Source organism: Hoplias malabaricus, chromosome 11, assembly GCF_029633855.1.
Source record: "Hoplias malabaricus isolate fHopMal1 chromosome 11, fHopMal1.hap1, whole genome shotgun sequence".
Lineage (NCBI taxonomy): Eukaryota > Metazoa > Chordata > Actinopteri > Characiformes > Erythrinidae > Hoplias > Hoplias malabaricus.
This window is the reverse complement of record NC_089810.1, coordinates 12,234,663-12,257,933: the sequence shown is the minus strand read 5'-3', so window position 1 is coordinate 12,257,933 and position 23,271 is coordinate 12,234,663.

Below are 23,271 nucleotides of genomic sequence, written 5' to 3'. Positions count from 1 at the left end.
CAAACACTCTTATTGGCCAGTGACAGCACATACATGTAGAAAGATCAACAGAACAACATAGTATTCAGGTCAAATTGACCAGTTTTTAATTTTTACAAGAAGAAAAGTGGTATAAGATATGTTTTTTTTTTCTACCTGAAACTCAATGGCCTTAGCTCATTGTCTGCAATAAACTTTTATAAACAAAAGATAATTGAGCAAACATGCTACTTTACCCAATACATTTACATCCTTCATATGGTCTTCAAATCAGTTTGAGCCACATACACAGAAACACACAGAAACATGCCTAAACACATACACAGACACACACAAACATGCATACACACACAAAAATGTTACATTGTTATAATCTAAGCACAGAGAACATGTTAGCTCTTACTTTCCTACATTCTTTATCCTTTGTCATGTGGCCCCCTGCAAATCACCTGTTTGATGTTTTTCCATATTTTCTCACACTATATGCCTTACATCTGCACATCAGTGGGGTGGGACAAAAGAGATGGGGTTATGCAACGTCACCATCTCCACTGTGCAGTGGAGCTGTGCTGCTAGAGGAAAAGCAACAAGCTGTAAGTGAGCCATGCCCATGCAGTGGAATAGAACCATTAGAGTATTATTAATTCACTCTTCTTCTTCTACTTTTGACTGCTGCCTCCCGTCAGGAGGTGTGGCTTTATGTGGTACACTGTTCCCTCTTTCGCTCTCAAAAGTTTTAAAAGAGTAATATTTTAAACAGAACTAAAATATAGCTACTCTAAAGTGAAAAGGATGTTTGTCACTTTGGCACACAGAACCCTTTGCAATAAAATATCATCAAAAAGGTTTCAACATTTCAAGGCATCATTAGTGCTGTATTGCTTGGGTGTGGTAAGTTTATAATGATGAATTAAACAAGCTTAGTACTTTGATTGTAAGTTGTTATTTCAGATTGAAAATAATAATTATTCCATGGTAGACAAAATAACTTCTGAAAATGCAGAATTCACAGCAAATGTGACACTGTTAAATGATAGTACTAAATTTATACTTTTTTAGACAGAAGAGTTTATCTGAAGTTGTTTTCTCACAGTCTTGAATTAAGCACTCTTTAGGTGTGATTGTTTTTATCAGCTACAGACGAAAACAGCATTTGATTTTATCCTCCTGTTCACTCTGTAAACAGAGCTCATCAATCAAGACAGCTTATATTGCTTTATTACTTGTGTAGAGATGTAAAATCCCCTCAAGTACTGGGCTGTGGAATTGTATTCTCTGGGGTGATGAAGCTGATGAGCTGGAAGGTATTTGTGATTCAGAACAAAATCAAGTTCTCACAAATGGGTTTTAAAATGTAGCATAAAGCTATATCAGAGTCTAATATCATTAATAACATGATATAAATACTTTTAAGTTCAGAGGAGATGTAAGATTAGAATGTGACCACAGTGTATGTTTGTTGTTGATTTACAGTTCAATGAAAAAAAAAATCAGAGTCCCAGCTCTTAAATGATATTATTGTTTATTTACTGAAAATGTTTCACAACACCTGTATAAGTAAGTGAAAAAGTAATTGCCCCTAAATAGCAACAAGCAGCACTAAACACGTCTATGATCACTTCTGTATGAATGATTTTCACACACCACTTATTTAAAGTCTTGTTTAAAGTCTTGTTTAAAGTCTTGTTTAAAGTCTTGTTTAAAGTCTTGGCACAGAATTCCAATGTGGTTCAGTCATCATTATTTTTATAACATGGATTACAGTTTCCCATGTGCGCCGGATCATTGCATTTCTGCTTAACTCATGTCCCCATGAAGAGTAAAAAAAACCCTCCTGTCAGAAAAAGCAAAACAATGCTATTTCAGCTGAGGTTTAAATTGTAAAAGTTCATCTAGCTACAACATTACCACATTCTCCTAAATTTAATGTTTTTGTCTGTATCTAATACGTTCACTTTGTTTATTACTCTAGATATTATTATTGGTCAGTGTCAGATTTTAATTTGTCCATGATTCATATGAGAGAACTCAGGAAATTAATTTCAATGAATAAAGTTCCCCTAAGCCACTGTGGTGTGATTACAATGTTATTTAATTTAACATTAATAAAGCTTTTCATCTGTTCAGGACCCAATAACTTCCATGATGCCAAAGACATGAAAGACTTACAGACTAAAAGGGAAACTTTGCCCAGACATTTGCCACAATACCACTTCTGGCTTACTTGTTTAAAAAAATTTACTTAGTTTTAGTGTTTGCATGGGTTTCCTCCGGGTGCTCCAGTTTTCTCCCACGGTCCAAAATCACACGTTGGTAGGTAGCTTGGTGACTCAAAAGTGTGAGTAAGTGTGAATGAATGTATGACAGTGTGTCACCGGTGAAGGAGTGTGTTCCCACTTTGTGCCTAGTGATTCCGGGTAGGCTCCGGACCTACCACGACCCTGAACTGGATAAGCGGTTTCAGAAAATGTATGTATGAATGAACATAGTGGAGCAGATTTAGGTTTATGGCATTTAGCCGATACATTTATCCTGTCAGGGCCACATGTGCACATGTGTTGTTTTATGTAGTTTAGCCAGTTATTAGGTTAAGAGGTTTCTGTAAGTTTTTTGAGCTTAAGTTGGGCTTTGATCCTATGTACATACAGTAATTTGATTCTGCAACGACCTGTGATACATCAAATGTTTAAATAAAGTAATTAGATATTTAATGATTTTACGATTTAACTATTTATCTAATATACCACATTTATAAAATCTAGTTCTAAAAACATTCATGATATATTGTAATGCATTTATTAGGTATTATCTGTTATGTATATTGATGATATGCTACATGCAAAAATATACAAATTTTATGAAATGTGTAAACTCTCCATAACCCAAAACCCATTTCAGTATAAAATTTTATAGAGAAGAAAGAGACAGCATTAAAATAGTTTTCATTTCGTGCATAATTTATTGTTGATATGTTGAATATGTATTGCCTCATTATTAATGCATTATAATGTGTTATGAATGTGTCCAAAATAAAAAAAAAGGTTTATGGCCAAATTTATATATATGGTATTTATAGGAAATGTTTTCCAAAGATAGATAGATAGATAGATAGATAGATAGATAGATAATCACATTCTATATTTAACTGTATTTTATTAACATTTATATAGATTCACAGTTCACTTATATGTTCATAAAGATTGTGGAAAAGATTTCTCATTGTAGACAGGGGCACATGCTTCAATGTTTCAGAAAGAAAAACAAAATGTAATTTGGATCTAATGCTCTGTTTGTTGGCACTTTTTTAAGGAAAGTATCACAAACAAACATACAAATAATGCAAATATAACAACTCCAAGTAAACTCAGTAATCCTATCAGGTTTTTCCGCCACCATGGATCTGAAAAACAAAACAAAAAACAAAAATAAGTTCCATCCAGTGATATTTGATGAATGCAGAAAAATTATGTACAAAAGCTTAAACTATCTTTATATTAGTCTAATTTTTCATGTAACAAGGTAAAAATGACAAACCGTACAATGCACAATAGGCGTCTTTTTGACCAGCCAATACATTTACAAAGTTAACAGAGCATATCCCTCATAGTCTTTAACCCTCTATCAAATTCAGGCCTTTTTTCCAGATTCAGCTTGTATTTACCAAATACATATATATATATATATATATATCTTGTCTACACCTACAGTGATTTTCTTTTAATGATTCCTCTGCAACTCTCCAAGTGGCAAAAGGTTATTTCTGATGTTAACACTTGTTTCTAACCCAGTACAGTGTCCCTTTAAATGCGACAAGCCAAGATAAGACATGGAAGATAAGATAAGATGTTTTGTTTGTGTGTGAGTCGCTTCTATCCAAGCTCCAAGAGACATTGGTTTTAGTTTTTTGTGAAATGGAAAAATAGGGAAAATAGGATATTTTCATGGAGTAAATCATAAAAAATACTGTTCCCTGAGCCAGAGTAAGGATTTTTTCCAAATATTGACCAGTCTGGACTTTCTCAATACTGATGAGATAAAGCTACTTCTTAACACTGGAACTAGGAAAATGTACAGATTTCTAGCCCTAAACCGTGTCAAAATGTCAGAACAAAACCACTTAATTCCCATCAATTTTTTTTTACTAAATTTGACAAAGTATGGCAAATGTCATAACAAAGAAAAGCAAGATGAATGATCTAAAACTGCTCAGACAAAAAAAAAAAAAAAAAAAAAATATATATATATATATATATATATTATGGCAAGCCAAACAGGAAATATTTAATGAACTTTGATATATATAGAATGAACGCTGATATATATAGAATGAACTTTGATATATATAGAATGAAAGTTGATATATATAGAATGAACTTTGATATATATAGAATGAACTTTGATATATATAGAATGAACTTTGATATATATAGAATGAACGCTGATATATATAGAATGAAAGCTGACATACAGGGGTTGGACAATGAAACTAAAACACCTGGTTTTAGACAACAATAATGCATTAGTGTGGTGTAGGGCCTCCTTTTGTGGCCAATACAGCAGCAATTTGTCTTGAGAAAGTCCTGTACAGTGGTCAGAGGGATTTTAAGCCATTCTTCTTGCAGGATAGTGGCCAGGTCACTACGTGATGCTGGTGGAGGAAAACGTTTCCTGACTCGCTCCTCCAAAACACCCCAAAGTGGCTCAATAATATTTAAATCTGGTGACTGTGCAGGCTATGGGGGATGTTCAACTTCACTTTCATGTTCATCAAACCAATCTTTCACCAGTCTTGCTGTGTGTATTCGTGCATTGTTATCCTGATACACGGAATCGCTTTCAGGATACAATGTTTGAACCATTGAATGCACATGATCCTCCAGTATGGTTCGGAAGTCCTTGGCCATGATCATTCTATATATATCAGCGTTCATTCTATATCCCCCATACTCAAATAGCGGCCTCCATTGGGCACACCTATGGTCATCTTTGATAGTTTTGTTAAAACAGAATGTGTAGTTAAGCTGACCTCCATTTACTGCACCTGTGATTACTGTACATTTATTTTGTGTGTTTAAATTATTATTAATGATCTTTTATTTTTTTAAGTAGGCAGATGTTTTAGTGACATGACATAAAAATGGTTTTTGTGTTTTAAAGTTTTAAAAGCTAGCACTGTATTCACCTGTTAAAGTGGAATGGAGATTTTCAGATGCTGGCGAATAACACCAATAAGAGTTGTAACGTCATAAAAAGGTCGAACTAAATGTTTGCATACAAAATTTTTGAATAAGAAGCAAAGATCTTCCTCTTAAAATACCACCACTGTCTAATTGAAATATTTAAGATGGATTTAGAAAATAAAGGCTTGTAAATGCAGGAACAATGGTGGCCATTTTTTTTCCACGTTGTTGTCTTTCTCTAGCCTAGGAAGATGTTTTAGTGAAAAGATAAACTCTTTCCTGTGTAAATGGGTTGATTATGGCCATTCTTTTTAGCTATTATGGCCATCTTGTTCAAGCATAAACATGTCTTGTGCTCGTTTTTGTATGTTCAGTTTTCCTCAAACTGGGCAACCGGGTCGAGTTTCAGATCTGGGGATGAGGCTGAGAAGGCAGACAGCTCTCACCACTATTTTGAAACTGCATTGTTGTTCAACTATTTTTAAACCCTTGGTGTCAGTATTACTGATTGCTTCTTTAAGGCGTGGAATGCAAATATTAAAAAAGCATTATCCGTATAGAACGGTATGAAATGTGAAATGCTTCAGAGCATATGCACAGTTTAATGTCACTTAATGATCACATAATGTAATGCTATCCAATATTTCTGAGATAGGTTGGAATCCAGAACTAGTCATCCAACTTCTGAATATCATACTGTGACTAAATCCTCATAATAATGTTTTAATATCCACTCAGAAAAGCAGAAGCTACTACTGTAGCAGAGGGGAGTGTATAATGTTGAGTGAGTAAGTATCCACAAACATATATATATATATATATATATATATATATATATATATATATATATATATATATATATATATATATATATATTAAAAAGTTTGTATATAAAACTGTATATTGTATACATTTTTTAAAATAAAGAATTAAAGCAAAAAATTACAATTAATAACAATTTATTTTAATATGTTTATGAAGGAGAGCCAAGATCATATCTCTTACCTGTGGACTGAACATGACCAGCTTTTTTACGTGGGTTCTTCAGAGATGTAGAACTAGCTGGAGATGCAGGTGAAATGGTTATAAAAGAATTTTATTTCCAAGAAAAAGAGGAAAAATATATATATTGTCATGGAAATGAGTTGATAGTAAACAGTGAAAAATGTGCAATTTTCTATTCCTAAACTGTGTCACAATGGTCAGAACAAAAAAAGTGGATGGACTCAAATTTGGTCTTGTATTGAAGGGGACAAGCTACATAAGCAATGCTATCCTTTGTGTGTGTTGTGAAGAGATCTCATGTATGGAATAACAAATTCTTTTGGTTTTAGTTACGTACACAGTATGTAAAAAACGTATTAGAACTGCAGCGGACTGTATGTGCATTAGCACGATCCAACAGTCTCCCTGTGATGGTGTATTATGCACGAATTCTTATTGTTCACAATCTAATATCATCATATTGCACACCTCTAATTTGGGGAAAATGTACAAACATTTAAAATGTATTATTTGTTAGCCCTTCTGACCATAGACCAGAACCTGTCATAACTCTTTCTTTAAAGCATTGTAACACATCATTTAAGATTGTTTCTGAAGATATGAGTATTTTATGGTCTTCTTTATACTCCACAAAATACAAGCACAACATAATACAAGTAACGACAAATGATGGAATTAGTTTAGAGCTGACTACTGTCGAAGCATTAAACACTTGACATCTATTTTGTATTAAGAAAAAAAAATCTAGAATGTAGCATTAAACATTTAACCAAATTATTTTGTTTTATCTCTTAAAATTAAAAAATTGTACTGAAATTTAGGAGGAAATCCCCTTTATCTAGCAGTTTTAAGAGAGTGTACACAGTGAACCTAAGGCTACAGAGTTTTAGAAAAAGTCGCTCCTTTCATTTAGTTTTAACAGAATATAAATATATTCTAGAATGTTCACAAAAGAATGGTCATAATAACAGATTATGAAGGAAAACATGGTTCAAATGTCTTACCAATGACTTGGACATAGATCGATCTTTGTCCTGATGCTGTGACGTTCTTCACAAGAATTTTCTTTTCTGAATAAACACAGCTGTAGTTTCCTGAATCCAGCACAGAAACATTTCCCAAAATGAAGGTGGTGTCTTGTTTGTTTTGAAGTGGATCCATTCTCACTCCAACACCATTTTTACACAGGTACATATGGAACAATTTACTAGCTACATTTTTTCCAAATATGCTACACTTCAGTGTTATATTTTCTCCAGCTTTAACAGTGGAGCTTCCAAAAATATCTGCAGGCAGGGTGTTAGGAGGATCATCTATTCACCAAAGAAAAGAAATAACAGGATATATTAGCTGATTTGTTTATTTTTTTTATTGTTATGTTGTTGTTTTTTGGGGGGTATTCTACAAATCAACTTTTATTTTGCCAGATAACTTAAGCCTCAACTCAAATGGTGTCAAATAAAATAGTTGAGGGACATTCCTTCTGACAATTCCTTAAATCTAGAATTAATATTATCTATCGCGTAAATCCAGCTTTTCTGTCATATAAAATCAAATGTATCTATTTAACATACCTATTGCTGGAGAAGCTGTTTTCATCATCATCAGAGAAAGGACTTAAAAAATAGTAGGAAAAGAAAAGCATTTAAAAATGTTTTCCTTTATCAAATTAATTTTAAAGAAGACATTTATGAGGTAACAAGTCTCATCAACTATGTATTGGAGTAATGCTGACATAAGATTACATACTAATATTAATCATATTAATTTGATAATTAAGGAAAGTTACTTACACATAAAGCACTGCGTGTCCATTGCTGATCAAAAGTATTTGTGCGCTCTGCTGTGTTCTGATCTGGAAACTGATGGGTGAAGCTTTGTTAACCACAATGTAATCAGCCCAAATACTCTTATTGGCCAGTAACAGCACATACATGTGTACAAAGCATCTGTTAATTGGCATTTAGAAAACGATATTTTTCATTCATAGTAGACTGTATCTGGAATATTTTCTTCTACTTCAAACATTTATTGACTGTTCAAAATGAAGCTTTCAGTTGCAGAAGCTGAAATATTCTCAAAAACTTTGACACCTCTTAACCTGTATCTTTTGGAAAAATGTTTGCAAATGTTTATTAAAGAATGCGTATTAAAGAAATATTGTCAGAAAAAAATGAGTCGTGTTTCCATCCACTGCACTTTTGCAAAAAACTTTAGAAGACATAGCCCCCCCTAATCAGAGATGGCATCGAAACAAGGGAGATGGAGAGATGAGTGGGTCGTTTATATCAAATACATGCTTTATATCAAAAGGCTTGATTTAAAATGTATTTGTTGGGCATCTGTGATGTTTCTGTGGTATAGAGCTCGAGAGAAAAGTAAAATGCCATGTGGTCTCTGACTCTTGCGCAGTGCTGTATATCTACAAATTTCCACACATACACTAAAATAAGTAGCTTGGGTGGCGGTGTGAAACAGAGTGACAAAGTGTGGAGACGAGAGAAGAGGAAGGAGAGAGGGGTCCATTAAAAGCCTGTGGTCACGGGATCAGTCCAGGGCTCTGGCACGCACTCTGTCCCATGGTCAGTATGTATAAACCAGCTGAAACTTCATTGTTTATTCAAAACAACATTGTGCATTTGTGGTTTAACGATAATCTAAATTTCCACCTCGTCTGAGCATAAAACTCTTTATGTGATAAATGGGTGTTTTTGTAACTTTCATGCGCATTTTCATAATTCACAAAATCTCTGTGGTTGAATACCCACTATATTCTATTCTTCTACTGACAAAACTAATGGTGCTGTGGCAGTATTTGGTTCAGTGTTCACCCGGCATTTTGGCACAGAGAACTCTATACAGTAAATATCCTCAAACAGATTTCAACATTTCCAGGCTTCATTAGTGCTGTATTGCCTTGGTTTGGTCACTTTATAATGATGGATTAAGCATCATTTTTAATTATTGTAGGTTAAAGAAAGTAGCTTGTGAATATGCAGAATCTTAGCAAATGTGATACGGTTAAATGAACATTGTTGGTATTAAGTGTTAACGCTGTTTTGTGTGTTGATCTCTACCATCTAAGAACATCTTGAAGTTCTTTTCTCACAGTCTTGAAATAAGCACTTGTACAAATCTGTGAGGTGTGATTCTGTTTTGATCAGCTAGAGGCAGATATTCAAACAGTATTTAATTTTCTCTTCCTGTTTCCTTGTAAGCTTAGATGTTACTAATAATATTTGTACATTAACGTTGTTACTGTTCTTTCGTACCCAGGATAAATTATATTTACCCACTTATATATCTTGTATAAAGTTGTGTTCAGCTCAGGTCTCACTTTAACACTGCATGTTCACTCTCTGTCCAAAAGTCATTAGACATCACTTATGATTAGTATACTGATTAGTTTAAGCTGCACCAACATAGGCACTGACACTGAATTGCACAAGCACCGTTTGTTTGATCTCCAAAGAAAACTAAGCAAGACAATGCCACACTTTGAAGCAGCTCCACATGAGCCTATGGCCAATGCTTGATACTTAGAGTAGAGACGTAAAATCCCCCTTTGGAATGGTATACCAAAAGCTATATCAAAGTCTAAGACTGTTACTGCAGAAAATAAGAACAAACAAGACATTAATACTTTTTAGTTCAGAGGAGCTAAAGTTCATTGTAAATAAACGTAGGAAAAAACTCACACAACTGTGTTTAAATGATAATATTGTTGATTTACTGAAAATGTTTCACAAAACAGGTATTAATAAATAATAATAATAATAATAATAATAATATCAATAACAACAACAACAACAACAACAACAATAATAATAATGGATATATTAATTATTAATTATATCCACTGAGTGGGTAAGAAATACATTTATATTTATGAATACATTTGCTATTATCCTAGTTTAAAAGTGAGGTCTTTTTCTCAGATTTACAGTTGACTTAAATGAGCAAATTCCACAAAGAAACACAGCACACTTGAATGATATAGAAAGGAGTTCATTATTTAGATAAATAATAAACATTCATAACATTAAATTAGTTATTAAATGTTCATAGGCTGGACTAATTGGCAAACCAAAACCCTCATATAACCTTAAATAATGTATGATAAAATGGGTTAACATATGGAGTGTGTTAACTAAATACTAACGAGATGTAAAAAATAACTATGAACTAAGTGATGTGTGGTGGCAGGTAGTGTTGCAGTCACAAAGCTCCAGGGACTTGGAGGTTGTGGGTTCAAGTCCCGCTCCGAGTGACTGTCTGTTAGGAGTTTAATGTGTTCTCCCCGAGTTTGCATGGGTTTCCTCCAGGTGAAACCCCCATTTTCAAATATGTAAATATTTGTAGATATTATAACATATTATCTCAATACGTTTAAACATATTTATGTTAAAACACTGTAAAATTATGCTCAGTTTGGCTGGACGTCACAGTGTTTTGCATTTCAGCTGTATGTAAACACCTGAAGGGCATGAGTGTCCCATTTTCCTCTTAATGCTCTGACACTTGAACCATTGCGCCCCTTTTGCTCACCTTTCAACAACATCATCAAAGTGTACATTCCAGGAAGGCCTTAGGGTGTAGTGTAAAACAAACAAACAACATAAAGTGAAGAGAGAGAAGTAACTTTTACAATATAAATGATATAAAGGATGATATAAAGACGCTTATTTATCACATATTATTTTAGACGAGTGTGTGTCGAGTTTGATGTCATTAGGGATGCGTTACAATCGAGTCTGAAGTCTATTTGTATGCAACTTTATGTCAAATACCAGTTGCTAATTCCCATCTATGTTACGTGGAAGATTTTTTTGACACACTTCTTATCTTTCAAGCATAAACTGCCTGTTTAAATACTTGGTGAGGATGTATTTGCTTTTCAGCCAGGGATTCTGAAAATAGTTTCCATTCATCCACTCGAGAAAGAGTCACAACAGCATTTTCAAAAATCTCCACCTTGGAGAGCACTTGGAGAAAACAACATTTTTTAAAAATAAATGGATCTGTGTGGATGGGGTCTTTTTCTAAACTTGTACTTATGCTTAAGATCATTGCATTGCTGCATAACTGTAAGGGTTAAAAAACATCCCTGCTGTCAGAGAAAGCAAAACACTGCTAGTGCGGTCAAAAATATGACCGCAAATATTTATAATGGAAAATCCCTACTACAACATCAGTCCCGTTTACCACTTTAAATATGTTTTATCTGTATCTAAAGCTAATATTCACATTATTCTATATGTCTTACCTGTTATGATGTAGTGACTCCCTAATGTCCCAGGAAATGCACAATTCTTTAGGTGTTTAAGTGCTGTATAACGTTGACTATAATCCATCCATGCATTAATTTATCCATAAACATTGAAATCTGTGGATTTGGAGATTTTGCAGAGATCTAGAAACATTCCTGAATATGATTTCTTTAATTAAAGGAATTCCTTTAATTCCTTTAATATGTGCTATGGAATGTCAGAACCCTGCTGGTCGGTCCAAATCACTGTCACATTTCAATTGCTGTAACTGAAGCAAATATTTACATAAAATTATTTAAATAACTTTTACACTTTTTAAAATTACAGTAAACAGAATGTGTAGCTCCATCATTTATTTAGTGATGCCTAGGTGAGCTAATTAATCAGTTAATAGACAATTTTGTATTTTTTCAATTATTTATAGACCAAGTTAGGTCTTTGATTCCAATGTTCATATGGAAATCTGATCCAAAAATTACATGCAGTTCTCATTATTAAATACAAAGCCCACCACTGCATAAATCACATAATCTAAATTACAACATTTGCAATTCATAACCATATTTACAATTTTGTTTTTGCTCCTATTTTTCATGAGCTGACCTTAAAGATCTAAGCCTTTTTCTATGTACACAAAAGACCTGTTTCTCTTAAATATTGTTCACAAATTTGTCTAAATCTTTGTTAATGTGCACTTCTCCTTTGCCGAGGTAATTTATCCACCTCACAGGTGTGGCATGCCATGATGCTGATTAGATAGCATGATTATTGCACAGGTGTGTTTTAGGTTGGCCACAATAAAAGGCCACTATAAAATGTGCACTTTTATTACACAGCACAATTCCACAGATGTCCCAAGTTTTGAGGGAGCATGAAAAATTAAAAAATAAAATTATACAGTTTAAATAGTACTTGTGTCTAAATTACTGTGGATAAATGATATTGTGGTATTATATAAATGGTATAAATGGTATTATATGCTACTATAAGTATATATAAAAAAGGAAATTAAAAAGGAAAATGTACTTAATCCTTAAACTATGGGATATATCAGCAAAATGGCTATAAAATAAATTACAATTTTGTAAATATCTGTAGTTATGTCTTAATGTGTTATGAATTTTTTTTGTTAATTTTGTATAGGCATGGTTTACGTAAGAAATGTTTTCAAAAAAGAGATAGATAGATTTATAGAGACATTGTCAGTATGTTTAATGGTACTTTATTAGCATCAAGATTCATGGTTTATTATATATGTGAACACACACACACACACACACACACACGTATATATTGGACAGGATCTCTCTTATTGTAGACATGGGTACCTGTCTTGAATGTCTCAAAAGAAAAAGAAAATTGTATTTTGATTCTAATGTCCTATTTGTTGGTGCTTTGTTGAATAAATATCAAATATCACTATTAAACATGCAAATATAAAAACTCCAAAGCAACTCAGCAATCTCATCAGATTTTTCTGCCACTGTGGATCTGTAAAAGCAACAAAACAATATATATGTAAAAATGTAGAATTATTAGTCTGATCAAAATCTAAATTTAAGTTATATCATTTATATACATTTTTCATATCATAATGTAAAAATGATAAAATGTGCAATAAAACTACTGTTATTATTGTTTGTTTGTTTGTTTTACTCCTCCTCGGATCACCACCTTAACGTGGTGGAGGGGTTTGCGTGCCTGCGTGAGCCTAGGAGCTATGTTGTCGGGGGCAATAGCCCCTGGTAGGGTCTCCCAAGACAAATTGGTCCTAGGTGATGGGCCAGACAAAGAGTGATCCATAAATACATGGATGAAAAAGAGAAAAATGTGGACACAGCCTCCCTTGCCCGGAGCAGGGTTACCGGGGCCTCACCCTGGAGCCAGGCCTGGAGGAGGGGCTCCTTGGCGAGCGCCTGGTGGCCGGACTTTCACCTATGGGGTCCGGCCGGGCTTAGCCCGAAGGAGATACATGGGTCCACTCTCCCATGGGCCCACCACCTGTGGGAGAGGTAGTAATCCGGGTCTGGTGCATTGTGGATCGGGTGGCGGTCGGGGTCGGGGGCCCTGGCGTTCTGATCCTCGGTTACTGAAACTGGGTTTTGGAACATGGAACGTAACCTCTCTGGTGGGAAAAGAGCCTGAGCTGGTGCGCGAGGTTGAGAGGTACCGGCTAGATATAGTTGGGCTCACCTCAACACACAGTATGGGCTCTGGAACCAATCTCCTTGAGAGGGGCTGGATGCTCTTTCACTCTGGAGTTGCCCAGGGTGAGAGGCGTAAGGCAGGTGTGGGTTTACTCATAGCCCCCCGGCTTAGTGCCTGTATGTTGGGGTTTACCCCAGTGGACGAGAGGGTAATTTCCCTGCGCCTTTGGGTTGGGGAAAGGGCTCTGACTGTTGTTTGTGCTTATGCACCGAACAGCAGTTCAGAGTACCATGCCTTCTTGGGGACCCTAGAGGGAGTGCTGGAGAACACTCATTCTGGGGACTCCATTGTTCTGCTGGGGGACTTCAACGCTCACGTGGGTAATGACAGTGAGACCTGGAGGGGCGTGATTGGGAGGAACGGCCCCGCGAATCTGAACCCGAGTGGTGTTCAGTTATTGGATTTCTGTGCTCGTCACAGTTTGTCCATTACGAACACCATGTTCGAGCATAAGGGTGTCCACAAGTACACCTGGCATCAGGACACCCTAGGCCGCATTTCGATGATCGACTTTATAGTCGTATCATCTGACCTGCGGCCATATGTTCTGGACACTCGGGTGAAGAGAGGCGCTGTCAACTGATCACCACCTTGTGGTGAGTTGGATCAGATGGCGGGGGAGGATGCTGGACAGACCTGGCAGGCCCAAACGTGTGCTGAGGGTTTGCTGGGAACGTTTGGCAGAGGAACCTGTCAGAAAGATCTTCAACTCCCACATCCGGCAGAGCTCCGACTGCATCCCGGGGGAGGCTGGTGACATTGAATCCGAGTGGGCCATGTTCCGGACCTCCATTGTTGAGGCGGCTGAACGGAGCTGTGGCTGCAAGGTTGTCGGTGCCTGTCAGGGTGGCAATCCCCGCACTCAGTGGTGGACACTCCGGGTGAGGGGGGCTGTCAAGCTGAAGAAAGAGTCCTATCGAGCCTGGTTGGCTCAGGGGACTTCGGAGGCAGCCGACAGGTACCGAGGAGCCAAGCGGCTTGCGGCCTCGGCAGTCGCTGAGGCAAAAACTCGGGTGTGGGAGGAGCTCGGTGAGAACATGGAAAACAACTTTCGGTCGGCTCCGAGAAGTTTCTGGAAAACCGTCAGGCGACTCAGGAGGGGAAAGCAGTTTTCCACCAACACTGTATATGGTGGGGGTGGGGAACTGTTGACCTCGACTGGGGACGTCACCAGACGGTGGAAGGAATACTTCGAGGATCTTCTCAATCCCACTAGCACGTCTTCCGCAGAGGAAGCAGAGCTTGGGGACCCCGGCGGGGGGTCGTCTATCACTGGGGCTGAAGTGGCCAAGGTGGTAGGGAAACTCCTTGGCGGTAGGGCCCCGGGGGTGGATGAGGTTCACCCCGGGTTCCTCAAGGCTCTGGATGTTGTGGGGCTGTCCTGGTTGACACGTCTTTGCAACATCGCGTGGACATCGGGGGCAGTGCCTCTGGACTGGCAGACTGGGGTGGTGGTTCCCCTTTTCAAAAAGGGGGATCAGAGGGTGTGTTCCAACTATAGGGGGATCACACTCCTCAGCCTCCCCGGTAAGGTCTATGCGGGGGTACTGGAGAAGAGAGTCCGACTGATAGTTGAACCTCGGATCCAGGAGGAACAATGCGGATTCCGCCCCGGTCGTGGAACACAGTACCAGCTCTTTACCCTTGCTAGGATCCTGGAGGGTGCATGGGAGTTTGCTCAACCAGTCTACATGTGTTTTGTGGATCTGGAGAAGGCATTCGACCGTGTCCCTCGGGGTATTCTGTGGGGGGTGCTCAGGGAGTATGGGGTACTGGGCTCTTTGTTACGAGCTATCCAGTCCCTGTACAAACAGAGCAGGAGTCTGGTTCGTATGGCTGGCAGTTGGACTCCGTCAGGGCTGCCCGTTGTCACCGGTTCTGTTCACAATTTTTATGGACAGAATTTCTCGGCGTAGCCAAGTGGCGGAGGGTGTCCGGTTTGGTGGTCTCAGGATTCCATGTCTGCTTTTTGCAGATGATGTGGTCTTGTTGGCTTCATCGAGCCGGGACCTCCAGCTCTTGCTGGACCAGTTTGCAGCCGAGTGTGAAGCGGTAGGGATGAGGATCAGCACCTCCAAGTCCGAGTCCATGGTACTCAGCCGGAAAAGGGTAGAGTGCTCTCTTCAGGTTGGAAGTGAGATCCTGCCTCAAGTGGAGGAGTTTAAATACCTCGGGGTCTTGTTCATGAGTGAGGGAAAGATGGAGAGTGAGATTGACAGGCCGATCGGTGCAGCATCAGCAGTAATGCGGGCTCTGTACCGGTCCGTTGTGGTGAAGAGAGAGCTGAGCAAAAAAGCAAAGCTGTCGATTTACCATTCAATCTACGTCCCAACCCTCACCTATGGTCACGAGCTTTGGGTAGTGACCGAAAGAATGAGATCGCGGGTACAAGCAGCTGAAATTAGTTTTCTCCGCAGGATGTCTGGACTCTCCCTTAGAGACAGGGTTAGGAGCTCGAACATCCGGGAGAGACTCAGAGTGGAGCCGCTGCTCCTCCACGTCAAGAGGAGCCAGTTGAGGTGGTTCGGGCATCTGGTTCGGATGCATCCTGGACGCCTTCCTGGAGAGGTGTTCCGGGCATGTCCAACGGGGAGGAGGCCCCGGGGCAGACCAAGAACACGCTGGAGAGACTATATGTCTCGACTGGCCTGGGAACGCCTCGGTACACCCCCGGAGGAGCTAGAGTCGGTGGCTGGGGAGAGGGAGGTCTGGGTTTCTTTGCTCCGACTGCTTCCCCCGCGACCCAGACCCGGATAAGCAGTGGATAATGGATGGATGGATGGATGGATGTTTGTTTTAAAGCATCAAAATGTAATGTAGCAAAATGTAAAAAACAGAAAATAATATAAAACCTATATAGTATATAGTAAAAAACAATCTTTCAACTACATTGAAAACAATCTTCAAATATAGCTGACTCCACAGGCAAGTCTGACATTTGTACAATATTGATTAGATTAACCTACTACTAACAGCAGAAGTACGTAGTAGATGTGCTTGCTTTGTGTTGCTGAAACCAATCGTAATTTCCAAATCATCACTGTCAAATAAAACTTAGTCAAACAAAATCTCCTTTTCTAAATTTAATCCTTTTTGCTAAATTTAAGCTGTTACACTGTGACAAATCTTTATAACAATCAGAGCAAAACAAATGGCCCAAAATGACTCAGAAATACGTTCTGTAACTTATATATCACACCATATCAATAATAATATTGGGCATGACACCCAAAACTATAAAAACTTCTTAGATGATTAGAATTGTAGGTTCCTTTAGATTACAACATCTGCGAAATGCAAAGAATAAAAATAAAAATTACATTTGTACTCTCCTGTGATATAACCTATTTGGTTTTTGACAGATGATAGTCCTTCAAAGTAATGACGAAAATGTGTTAATCAGACTAAAATGGGGACAAGAATTCATCATAGCACTTTTATTACAATCTTTTAAAATAATAGCAGCTTATCATTAAGTCTGGAATATCTGAGTATTCCATGGTGTCCATATTTCACACTGTAAATGCTCAACAGAATATGTATACTGAAAGATTAAAAAAAAAATCTTTATCATTTTAAGTCCATTTTATCAATAACCAGATAAACAGCAATTCAATATCTCTTACCAGTGACTTGGACATGGATTAATCTTTGTCCTGAGGCTATGACGTCCTTTGGAGGAAATTTCTTTAATGAATAAACACAGCTGTAGTTTCCAGAGTCCAGCACTGAAACGTTTCTCAAAAGGAAGGTAGTATCTTCTCTGTTTCTGAAGGGTTTCATTCTCACTTCAACTCCATTTTTACACAGGAACATATGGAACTGGTAATCAGATACACTTTTATTAGAGATGGTACACTTTAAAACTAAATTTTCTCCAGTTTTCACAGTGGTGCTGCCAAAAATATCTGCTGGCTGGAAATCAGGAAGATCATCTGTTGATCCAAGAAAAACATTAACATGGTTCATTAGTTGAGTTGTATTTGAAATCTCAGGTATTCCATAAAGTAGAGTACCTCAGTTTAGCCACAAAACCTAAACCTCAAATCTAATACAAAAAGAAAAAATGGGGAGAATCCTAAAGACACTCGTTTACACTCACTTTACGTTATCTTTCTATCACATAAATCCAGTATATTATAAAAAATGTATTTCTGTTTAAAATACCTTCAGTTGGAGACGCTGATATCATTGTCATAATTATCATCATCTTCATGACTGAAAGGATCTTCACTGCAAACAACAGTAGAAAATACGAAAAATAAAAAATATAATAAAAAACAAATATGAATAATAAATTCCTCCTCATTAAATATTTAAGTCACCCTAGAATAAAGTTAACCTATCATGTTTATTTACCAATAATAGTTTAAATACAGAGTTCAAAGTTACTTACAAAACATGCATTGTGTGTCCATTACTGATCACATTTTATGTGTGTGCTACTACATCCTGATCTGAGAGTTAATGGGTAAAGCCTTAACCACACTGTAACCAGCACAGTCCCTGTTATTGTTCAGTGGCAACACAGACTTCTTTAAACACAATCCGGTCAATCCTCTTCAGAAAATATTTTTTTTCACTTCCGGCTGTAGGTCCCAAGGCTTTCTAAAATACTCTTTGCTTTTTAAAGCATTAATTGACATATTAAAATGGAGCAGCTGAACAATGCCCAACTTTAATATATTATCAAAACTATGACAATTATCAAAAGCTATATAAATATGTATATTTCTTACTGATACCAACATCAGGAGTTACATGTAGTAGTTTTTGGATAAAGATACTGATTCATATTCAGGGAAATGGACAAGCCTTGAATTATTATTGTATCTACAGGTCCTGCCCAGCTTTGACTGGAAATTTCACTTCTGTGTGGTATGAATGTCAAAAATATTTCTGTTTCAGCCTTTGCCACTGTCATTTCCCCTAGTGACAGAAAGCCTCATAGTGTGACCTCATTTGGAAATCTGTTCCTGTCCAGCACTCTCACTTGTATCAACAGGCAGGATAAAATGCACCTAAAACTGAAGTATATATTAAGGATAAAAACATACTTCCCTTTGGCACATACAGAAGGGTTACAATAAAGTATTATCAAATATTTCAGCACAAACAGGTTTCAACATATCCATTATTCATTAGTGCTATATATTTTAGTTGCTTTAATTGGTTTTTACTGAGTGATTTAAAGAATGCAAGTTGCAAGTTCTGAACAGGCAGACCTGACACCTTTCACCTGAAGAACACTTGAGCTTGAGTTCTCACAGTCCAGAAATGAGTACTCGTGCTATTCTGCTATACGTATTTCTAATTTAACTAGCTATAATTAAAATGAGTGGGTTTCTCTTCCTGTGTGCTCTGAATTTCATAAACCAGTTCTAATTCTTTCAAATAATAATGCTTCATAATATTTATTCATAAAACTAATTTATTTACTGTGTTTAGCAAAGAATTTATTGTTATATTTTATGTACACTGTATGTAAATACTTTGTAGATGACACAATGATTACTAAATTCTGCTAATTTAAGATGGACCCATATGGACACACATTCAAATGCACAAGTCAATTTGTATGCTCTTCACAGAAAATCATGACACACAATACCATGCTTTGAAGCAGCTGCATATGAGCCTTATGTCAGTACTAAGCAGAGAGGCCTCAGAGCACTGAGTTATAGAGCAAAATTCTCTAGAGCTCAATCCAATAACTTTCAAATCAGTTGGGCTGGTGTTTTTGATTAATATCTACTCATACAATGCAACTAATTCCTCACAAACATTTTCCAATATCTACTGTTAAACTCCTCCAAAACATAAGACTTCAGCTATGAGGACCAAAACCATTTTAATACTCTTAATTTCAGAAATCCTGCTGGATTAGTAGCCAGAGCTGGCCTTGACTAAATTGAAGCCCTAGGCAAGATTTTGGCTGGTGCCCCCTGGCTCAGGATATGCAAGGATGTGGTTCAAACCCAGATAATAATAGCACCCAGACTACATTATATATTCTGTATTTTGCTCAGCATCCGGAGCCATCACACAATCAGCGCATTCTTCATTTTTCTTGAATCCGGAGGGTTCATCCAAGTGGCGCAAGCGTATTCTTTATGTCTCTAGCATGCAGAGTGTTTGCACAAGAGGCGCAAGCCTATTCTGTATTTTTCGCATCCGGAGTATTTGAAAAGACAGCGCCTGTTCATTTTTAATTTTTCTCACATCCTAAGCGTTTGACAAGGCAGCCCGTGCCAATTATGCACTTAACTCAGTGTCCAGAGCACTTGTCTAAGCAGCACAAGCATGTTCTTATCTTTCTCGCATCCTTTAGCACAAGTGTGTGACCGCGGCTTTATATGTCCCTGCCTAAGTAGCTTGCGAACCTATGTGGATACAGAATGACGCAGCTAAATGCCATAACTGAAGCAGCCATGATTTATAGCGATCGACTTGCATGGCCTTTGAGACCGACCTGTCATTTAAGGTAGAATGTTAACTAAGAAGTGAGATTACAAATATATATATATAAATTTTTTTTGTAGAACATTTTTAATTTTGAATATAAAATTATATACTACAATATATTTGGTTCTTTTGTATTTTCTCTTTTGCTTCCTATGGAAAACAAGGAAAACATATGCTTGTTTAGACTACTCTAATGTGTGAGTGTCTTCAATCCAATGGCTGAGCAAAGCATGAATAACACAATGCTGAAGTAAAGCATGCTTCTTGTATTTATGGAGGACGAAAAGGGAACAGTGATTGTTACATGTAACAATTTTGTGCATGTGTCAAATAAACATGTTGCAATGGAATCTTAACATGCTGCATAGCAATGCCCCGCCAGAACACATATGAGCCACAAAATGACTGTTCAGTGAAAGGCAACGCTCCTGCTAGTACAAGTGACTGTGAGGCACCAGCATCACAAAGAACAGTTATGGGCGACTGACTTTCCCCAGACCCAGCAAACGAAATATGACCCTGAGTAATAAAAGGCTGATAATTAGGTTCTGGAATGGTAGTGGCAATTCCAGGATAAACCGGAGAATGTGTTCTACTAATGCCACACTGTGATTCTTATTAATGTAGGATGTTTGCATTTCTTGCTTACGTTTTAGGTTGGGGCATGTGACCCGGCTTATGACAGTAAAAACACTCATCTGAGGCTCGACCGGATTGGACCTGCTAATTTAGATCTTATCATTTATACTTTGGACTGGCCCACCCATGTGAAGACGCCCTCAACTGTGTTTGATGCTTCCTTGCCACTCAATTTACCAAAGTGTGAATTTGCTCAGGCCACCATAACCTATCTTGGTAAGGTAGTTGATCAAGGTCATGTACGTCCTGTTGATGCACTAGTTTCAGCTATATTAATGTGTCCTACTCCTTCTTCTAGGTGGGAACTACGCCGGTTCCTTGGTATGACTGGTTATTATAGTACTTTGTGTAAAAATTTTTCATCCTAGTTGAACCACTGACTTCCTTGTTCAGCCCCTCTCAATCTTTTACATGGGATTCTGGTTGTCAACATGCATTTGAAAATGTAAAAGCTCTTTTCTGTAATACCCCTGTTTTGACTGCTGCTAATTTCTTAAAGCCATTTAAACTAGACGTGGATGCTAGTGCTGTGGGAGCTGGAGCTGTACTGCTACAGGAGGATGATTCAGGCATAGATCATCCTGTATATTACTTCTCTCTCAAGTTTAAAAAACATCAACTAAATTATCCTACCATCGAGAAATAGACTTTAGCTCTACTGTTGTCTTTACAACCTTTTGAAGTTTATGTTGGTTCTAGTTCATTACCTATTAATGTTTATACTGACCACAACCCTCTGACATTTTTGTCACGTGTATAATCACAACCAACCTTTGATGAGGTGGTCTCTGATGCTACAGGAATACAATCTAGTTATAAAACTTAAGAAGGGTTCGGAAAATGTCTTAGCTGATGCATTATCTGGTATATGATCTGTAAGTAATCTTTGTTAGTATATATCAGTGGCGGATGCTGGTCTTTCAAGGAGGGGAAGCTCAATTTCGGCCTACATCATAAAATGTGTCTGTTTATTTATACGTAAATTTTACCCTCCGTTCCTTTTCAAGAAAATGATCTGTGACCCTGTCGTACCAACAAGGCGCCTTTTCCAGGGACTTGACTAGAGTCCTCTCAATGGCCAGCAGAGCTAGGATGCTTAAACGGCCTTGTCCCATGTGAAGTGTGTCCGCCTGTGAGTGCTGGTGGAGGGGTTCAGCAGCACCCGCTGGACAGAAACTGCGATAGAAGTCAGAAAGAGTGATAGAAGTCAGTCTCCAAACACAAGCAGCTACAAAAAACCCCACCAGACATAGAAGCTCGATTTGTCACTAGTCGTTTTTAACAAAGAAAATGCCACTAAGGGGACTAAGAAAGTCTCCGATTCAACTCAGAACAGAGTGAAAATGTAATGCTCCCACGGATCTTTACACCAAAGGATTGCTCATTTGCTCATTTTGCTGTCAGTCAAAAAGGGATTCAGCCTCAGACAGATCATCCAATCATCATGCAGAAGCTGAGCGTCCGGGCCAGCCGAGGCCAGCCCACTGCCCCATAGACCCCAAGAGATGCTGAGCGTCCAATGGGCGGGACAAAGCCCAGCATTTATCCAATGACTTGTCTCGTATCGCTGCACTTCGCTGCTTTGCTATTGAAGTCTGTGGAAGCTCAGCGTCCACACCGTTTAAAGCACTGTGAATCTGTGTGAATGATTGAGAGGAAAGCCACATCTTTACCATTGATAAGAAGCTGATTCTGAACAAAAATTGACCGCGTTGTAGTGCATATTTATTCAATGTCATGTACACACAACAGTATATATTTGATCATTTATTTTTTGACATTTTAGGGGAAGCTGAGCTTCCCTTGCAGTCTTAGAGCAATCGCCTCTGGTATACATGCAGGTAATAACATCCTCCCTCCTATTACAAACATATTACATATGTTTCTTCCTTGTGGTGGGCGTGTTACATGTAACAATTTTGTGCATGTGTTTGGTATCTTGTTTTCTTTCCTGTTTTTTTCTTTTTCTCTCATTCTGTTATTCACATAGGTAGACTGGACTGTCACTCTTCATTGACCTGGCAATCCTTCCATCTCCAGGCAATCCCAACCAGCCACAACAGCTTACTGCTCCTAAAAGAGTGGGGCTTAAATGTTTTAAGCTGTACCAGGAAGTCACAAATGCAGCCATCTTTGGGCTCACTTCTTTGGTTGGTTGTATGGTCTTGTTTATCTTATTGTATTCAACTTGAAGTCTTTAAAACTAGTTGAATGAGGTCTACTTTATATTAGTTTTGTTTTACCTTGGGGTTATTGTGTTTGAACCCTTGTCCTAGTCCTGTCAGTTTGTCCTGTCTGTCTCCCTAGGAGGGTGAGAGCCAGCTAGATGTGCACACACTTACATGGTGTACATGTAGGTTCCGTATTGTATAGATACACCAAGGTAGAGGGCAGGTACCACCCTTTTGTATTTTCTTTATAGACTATAGTTATAGTGTATATTCACATAGCTTAGGTGTTAGTTATGTTTTGTTATTTTCATTTCTTTGGTACTGTCCATGTTCCTCCATCCTAAGGATTGTCTA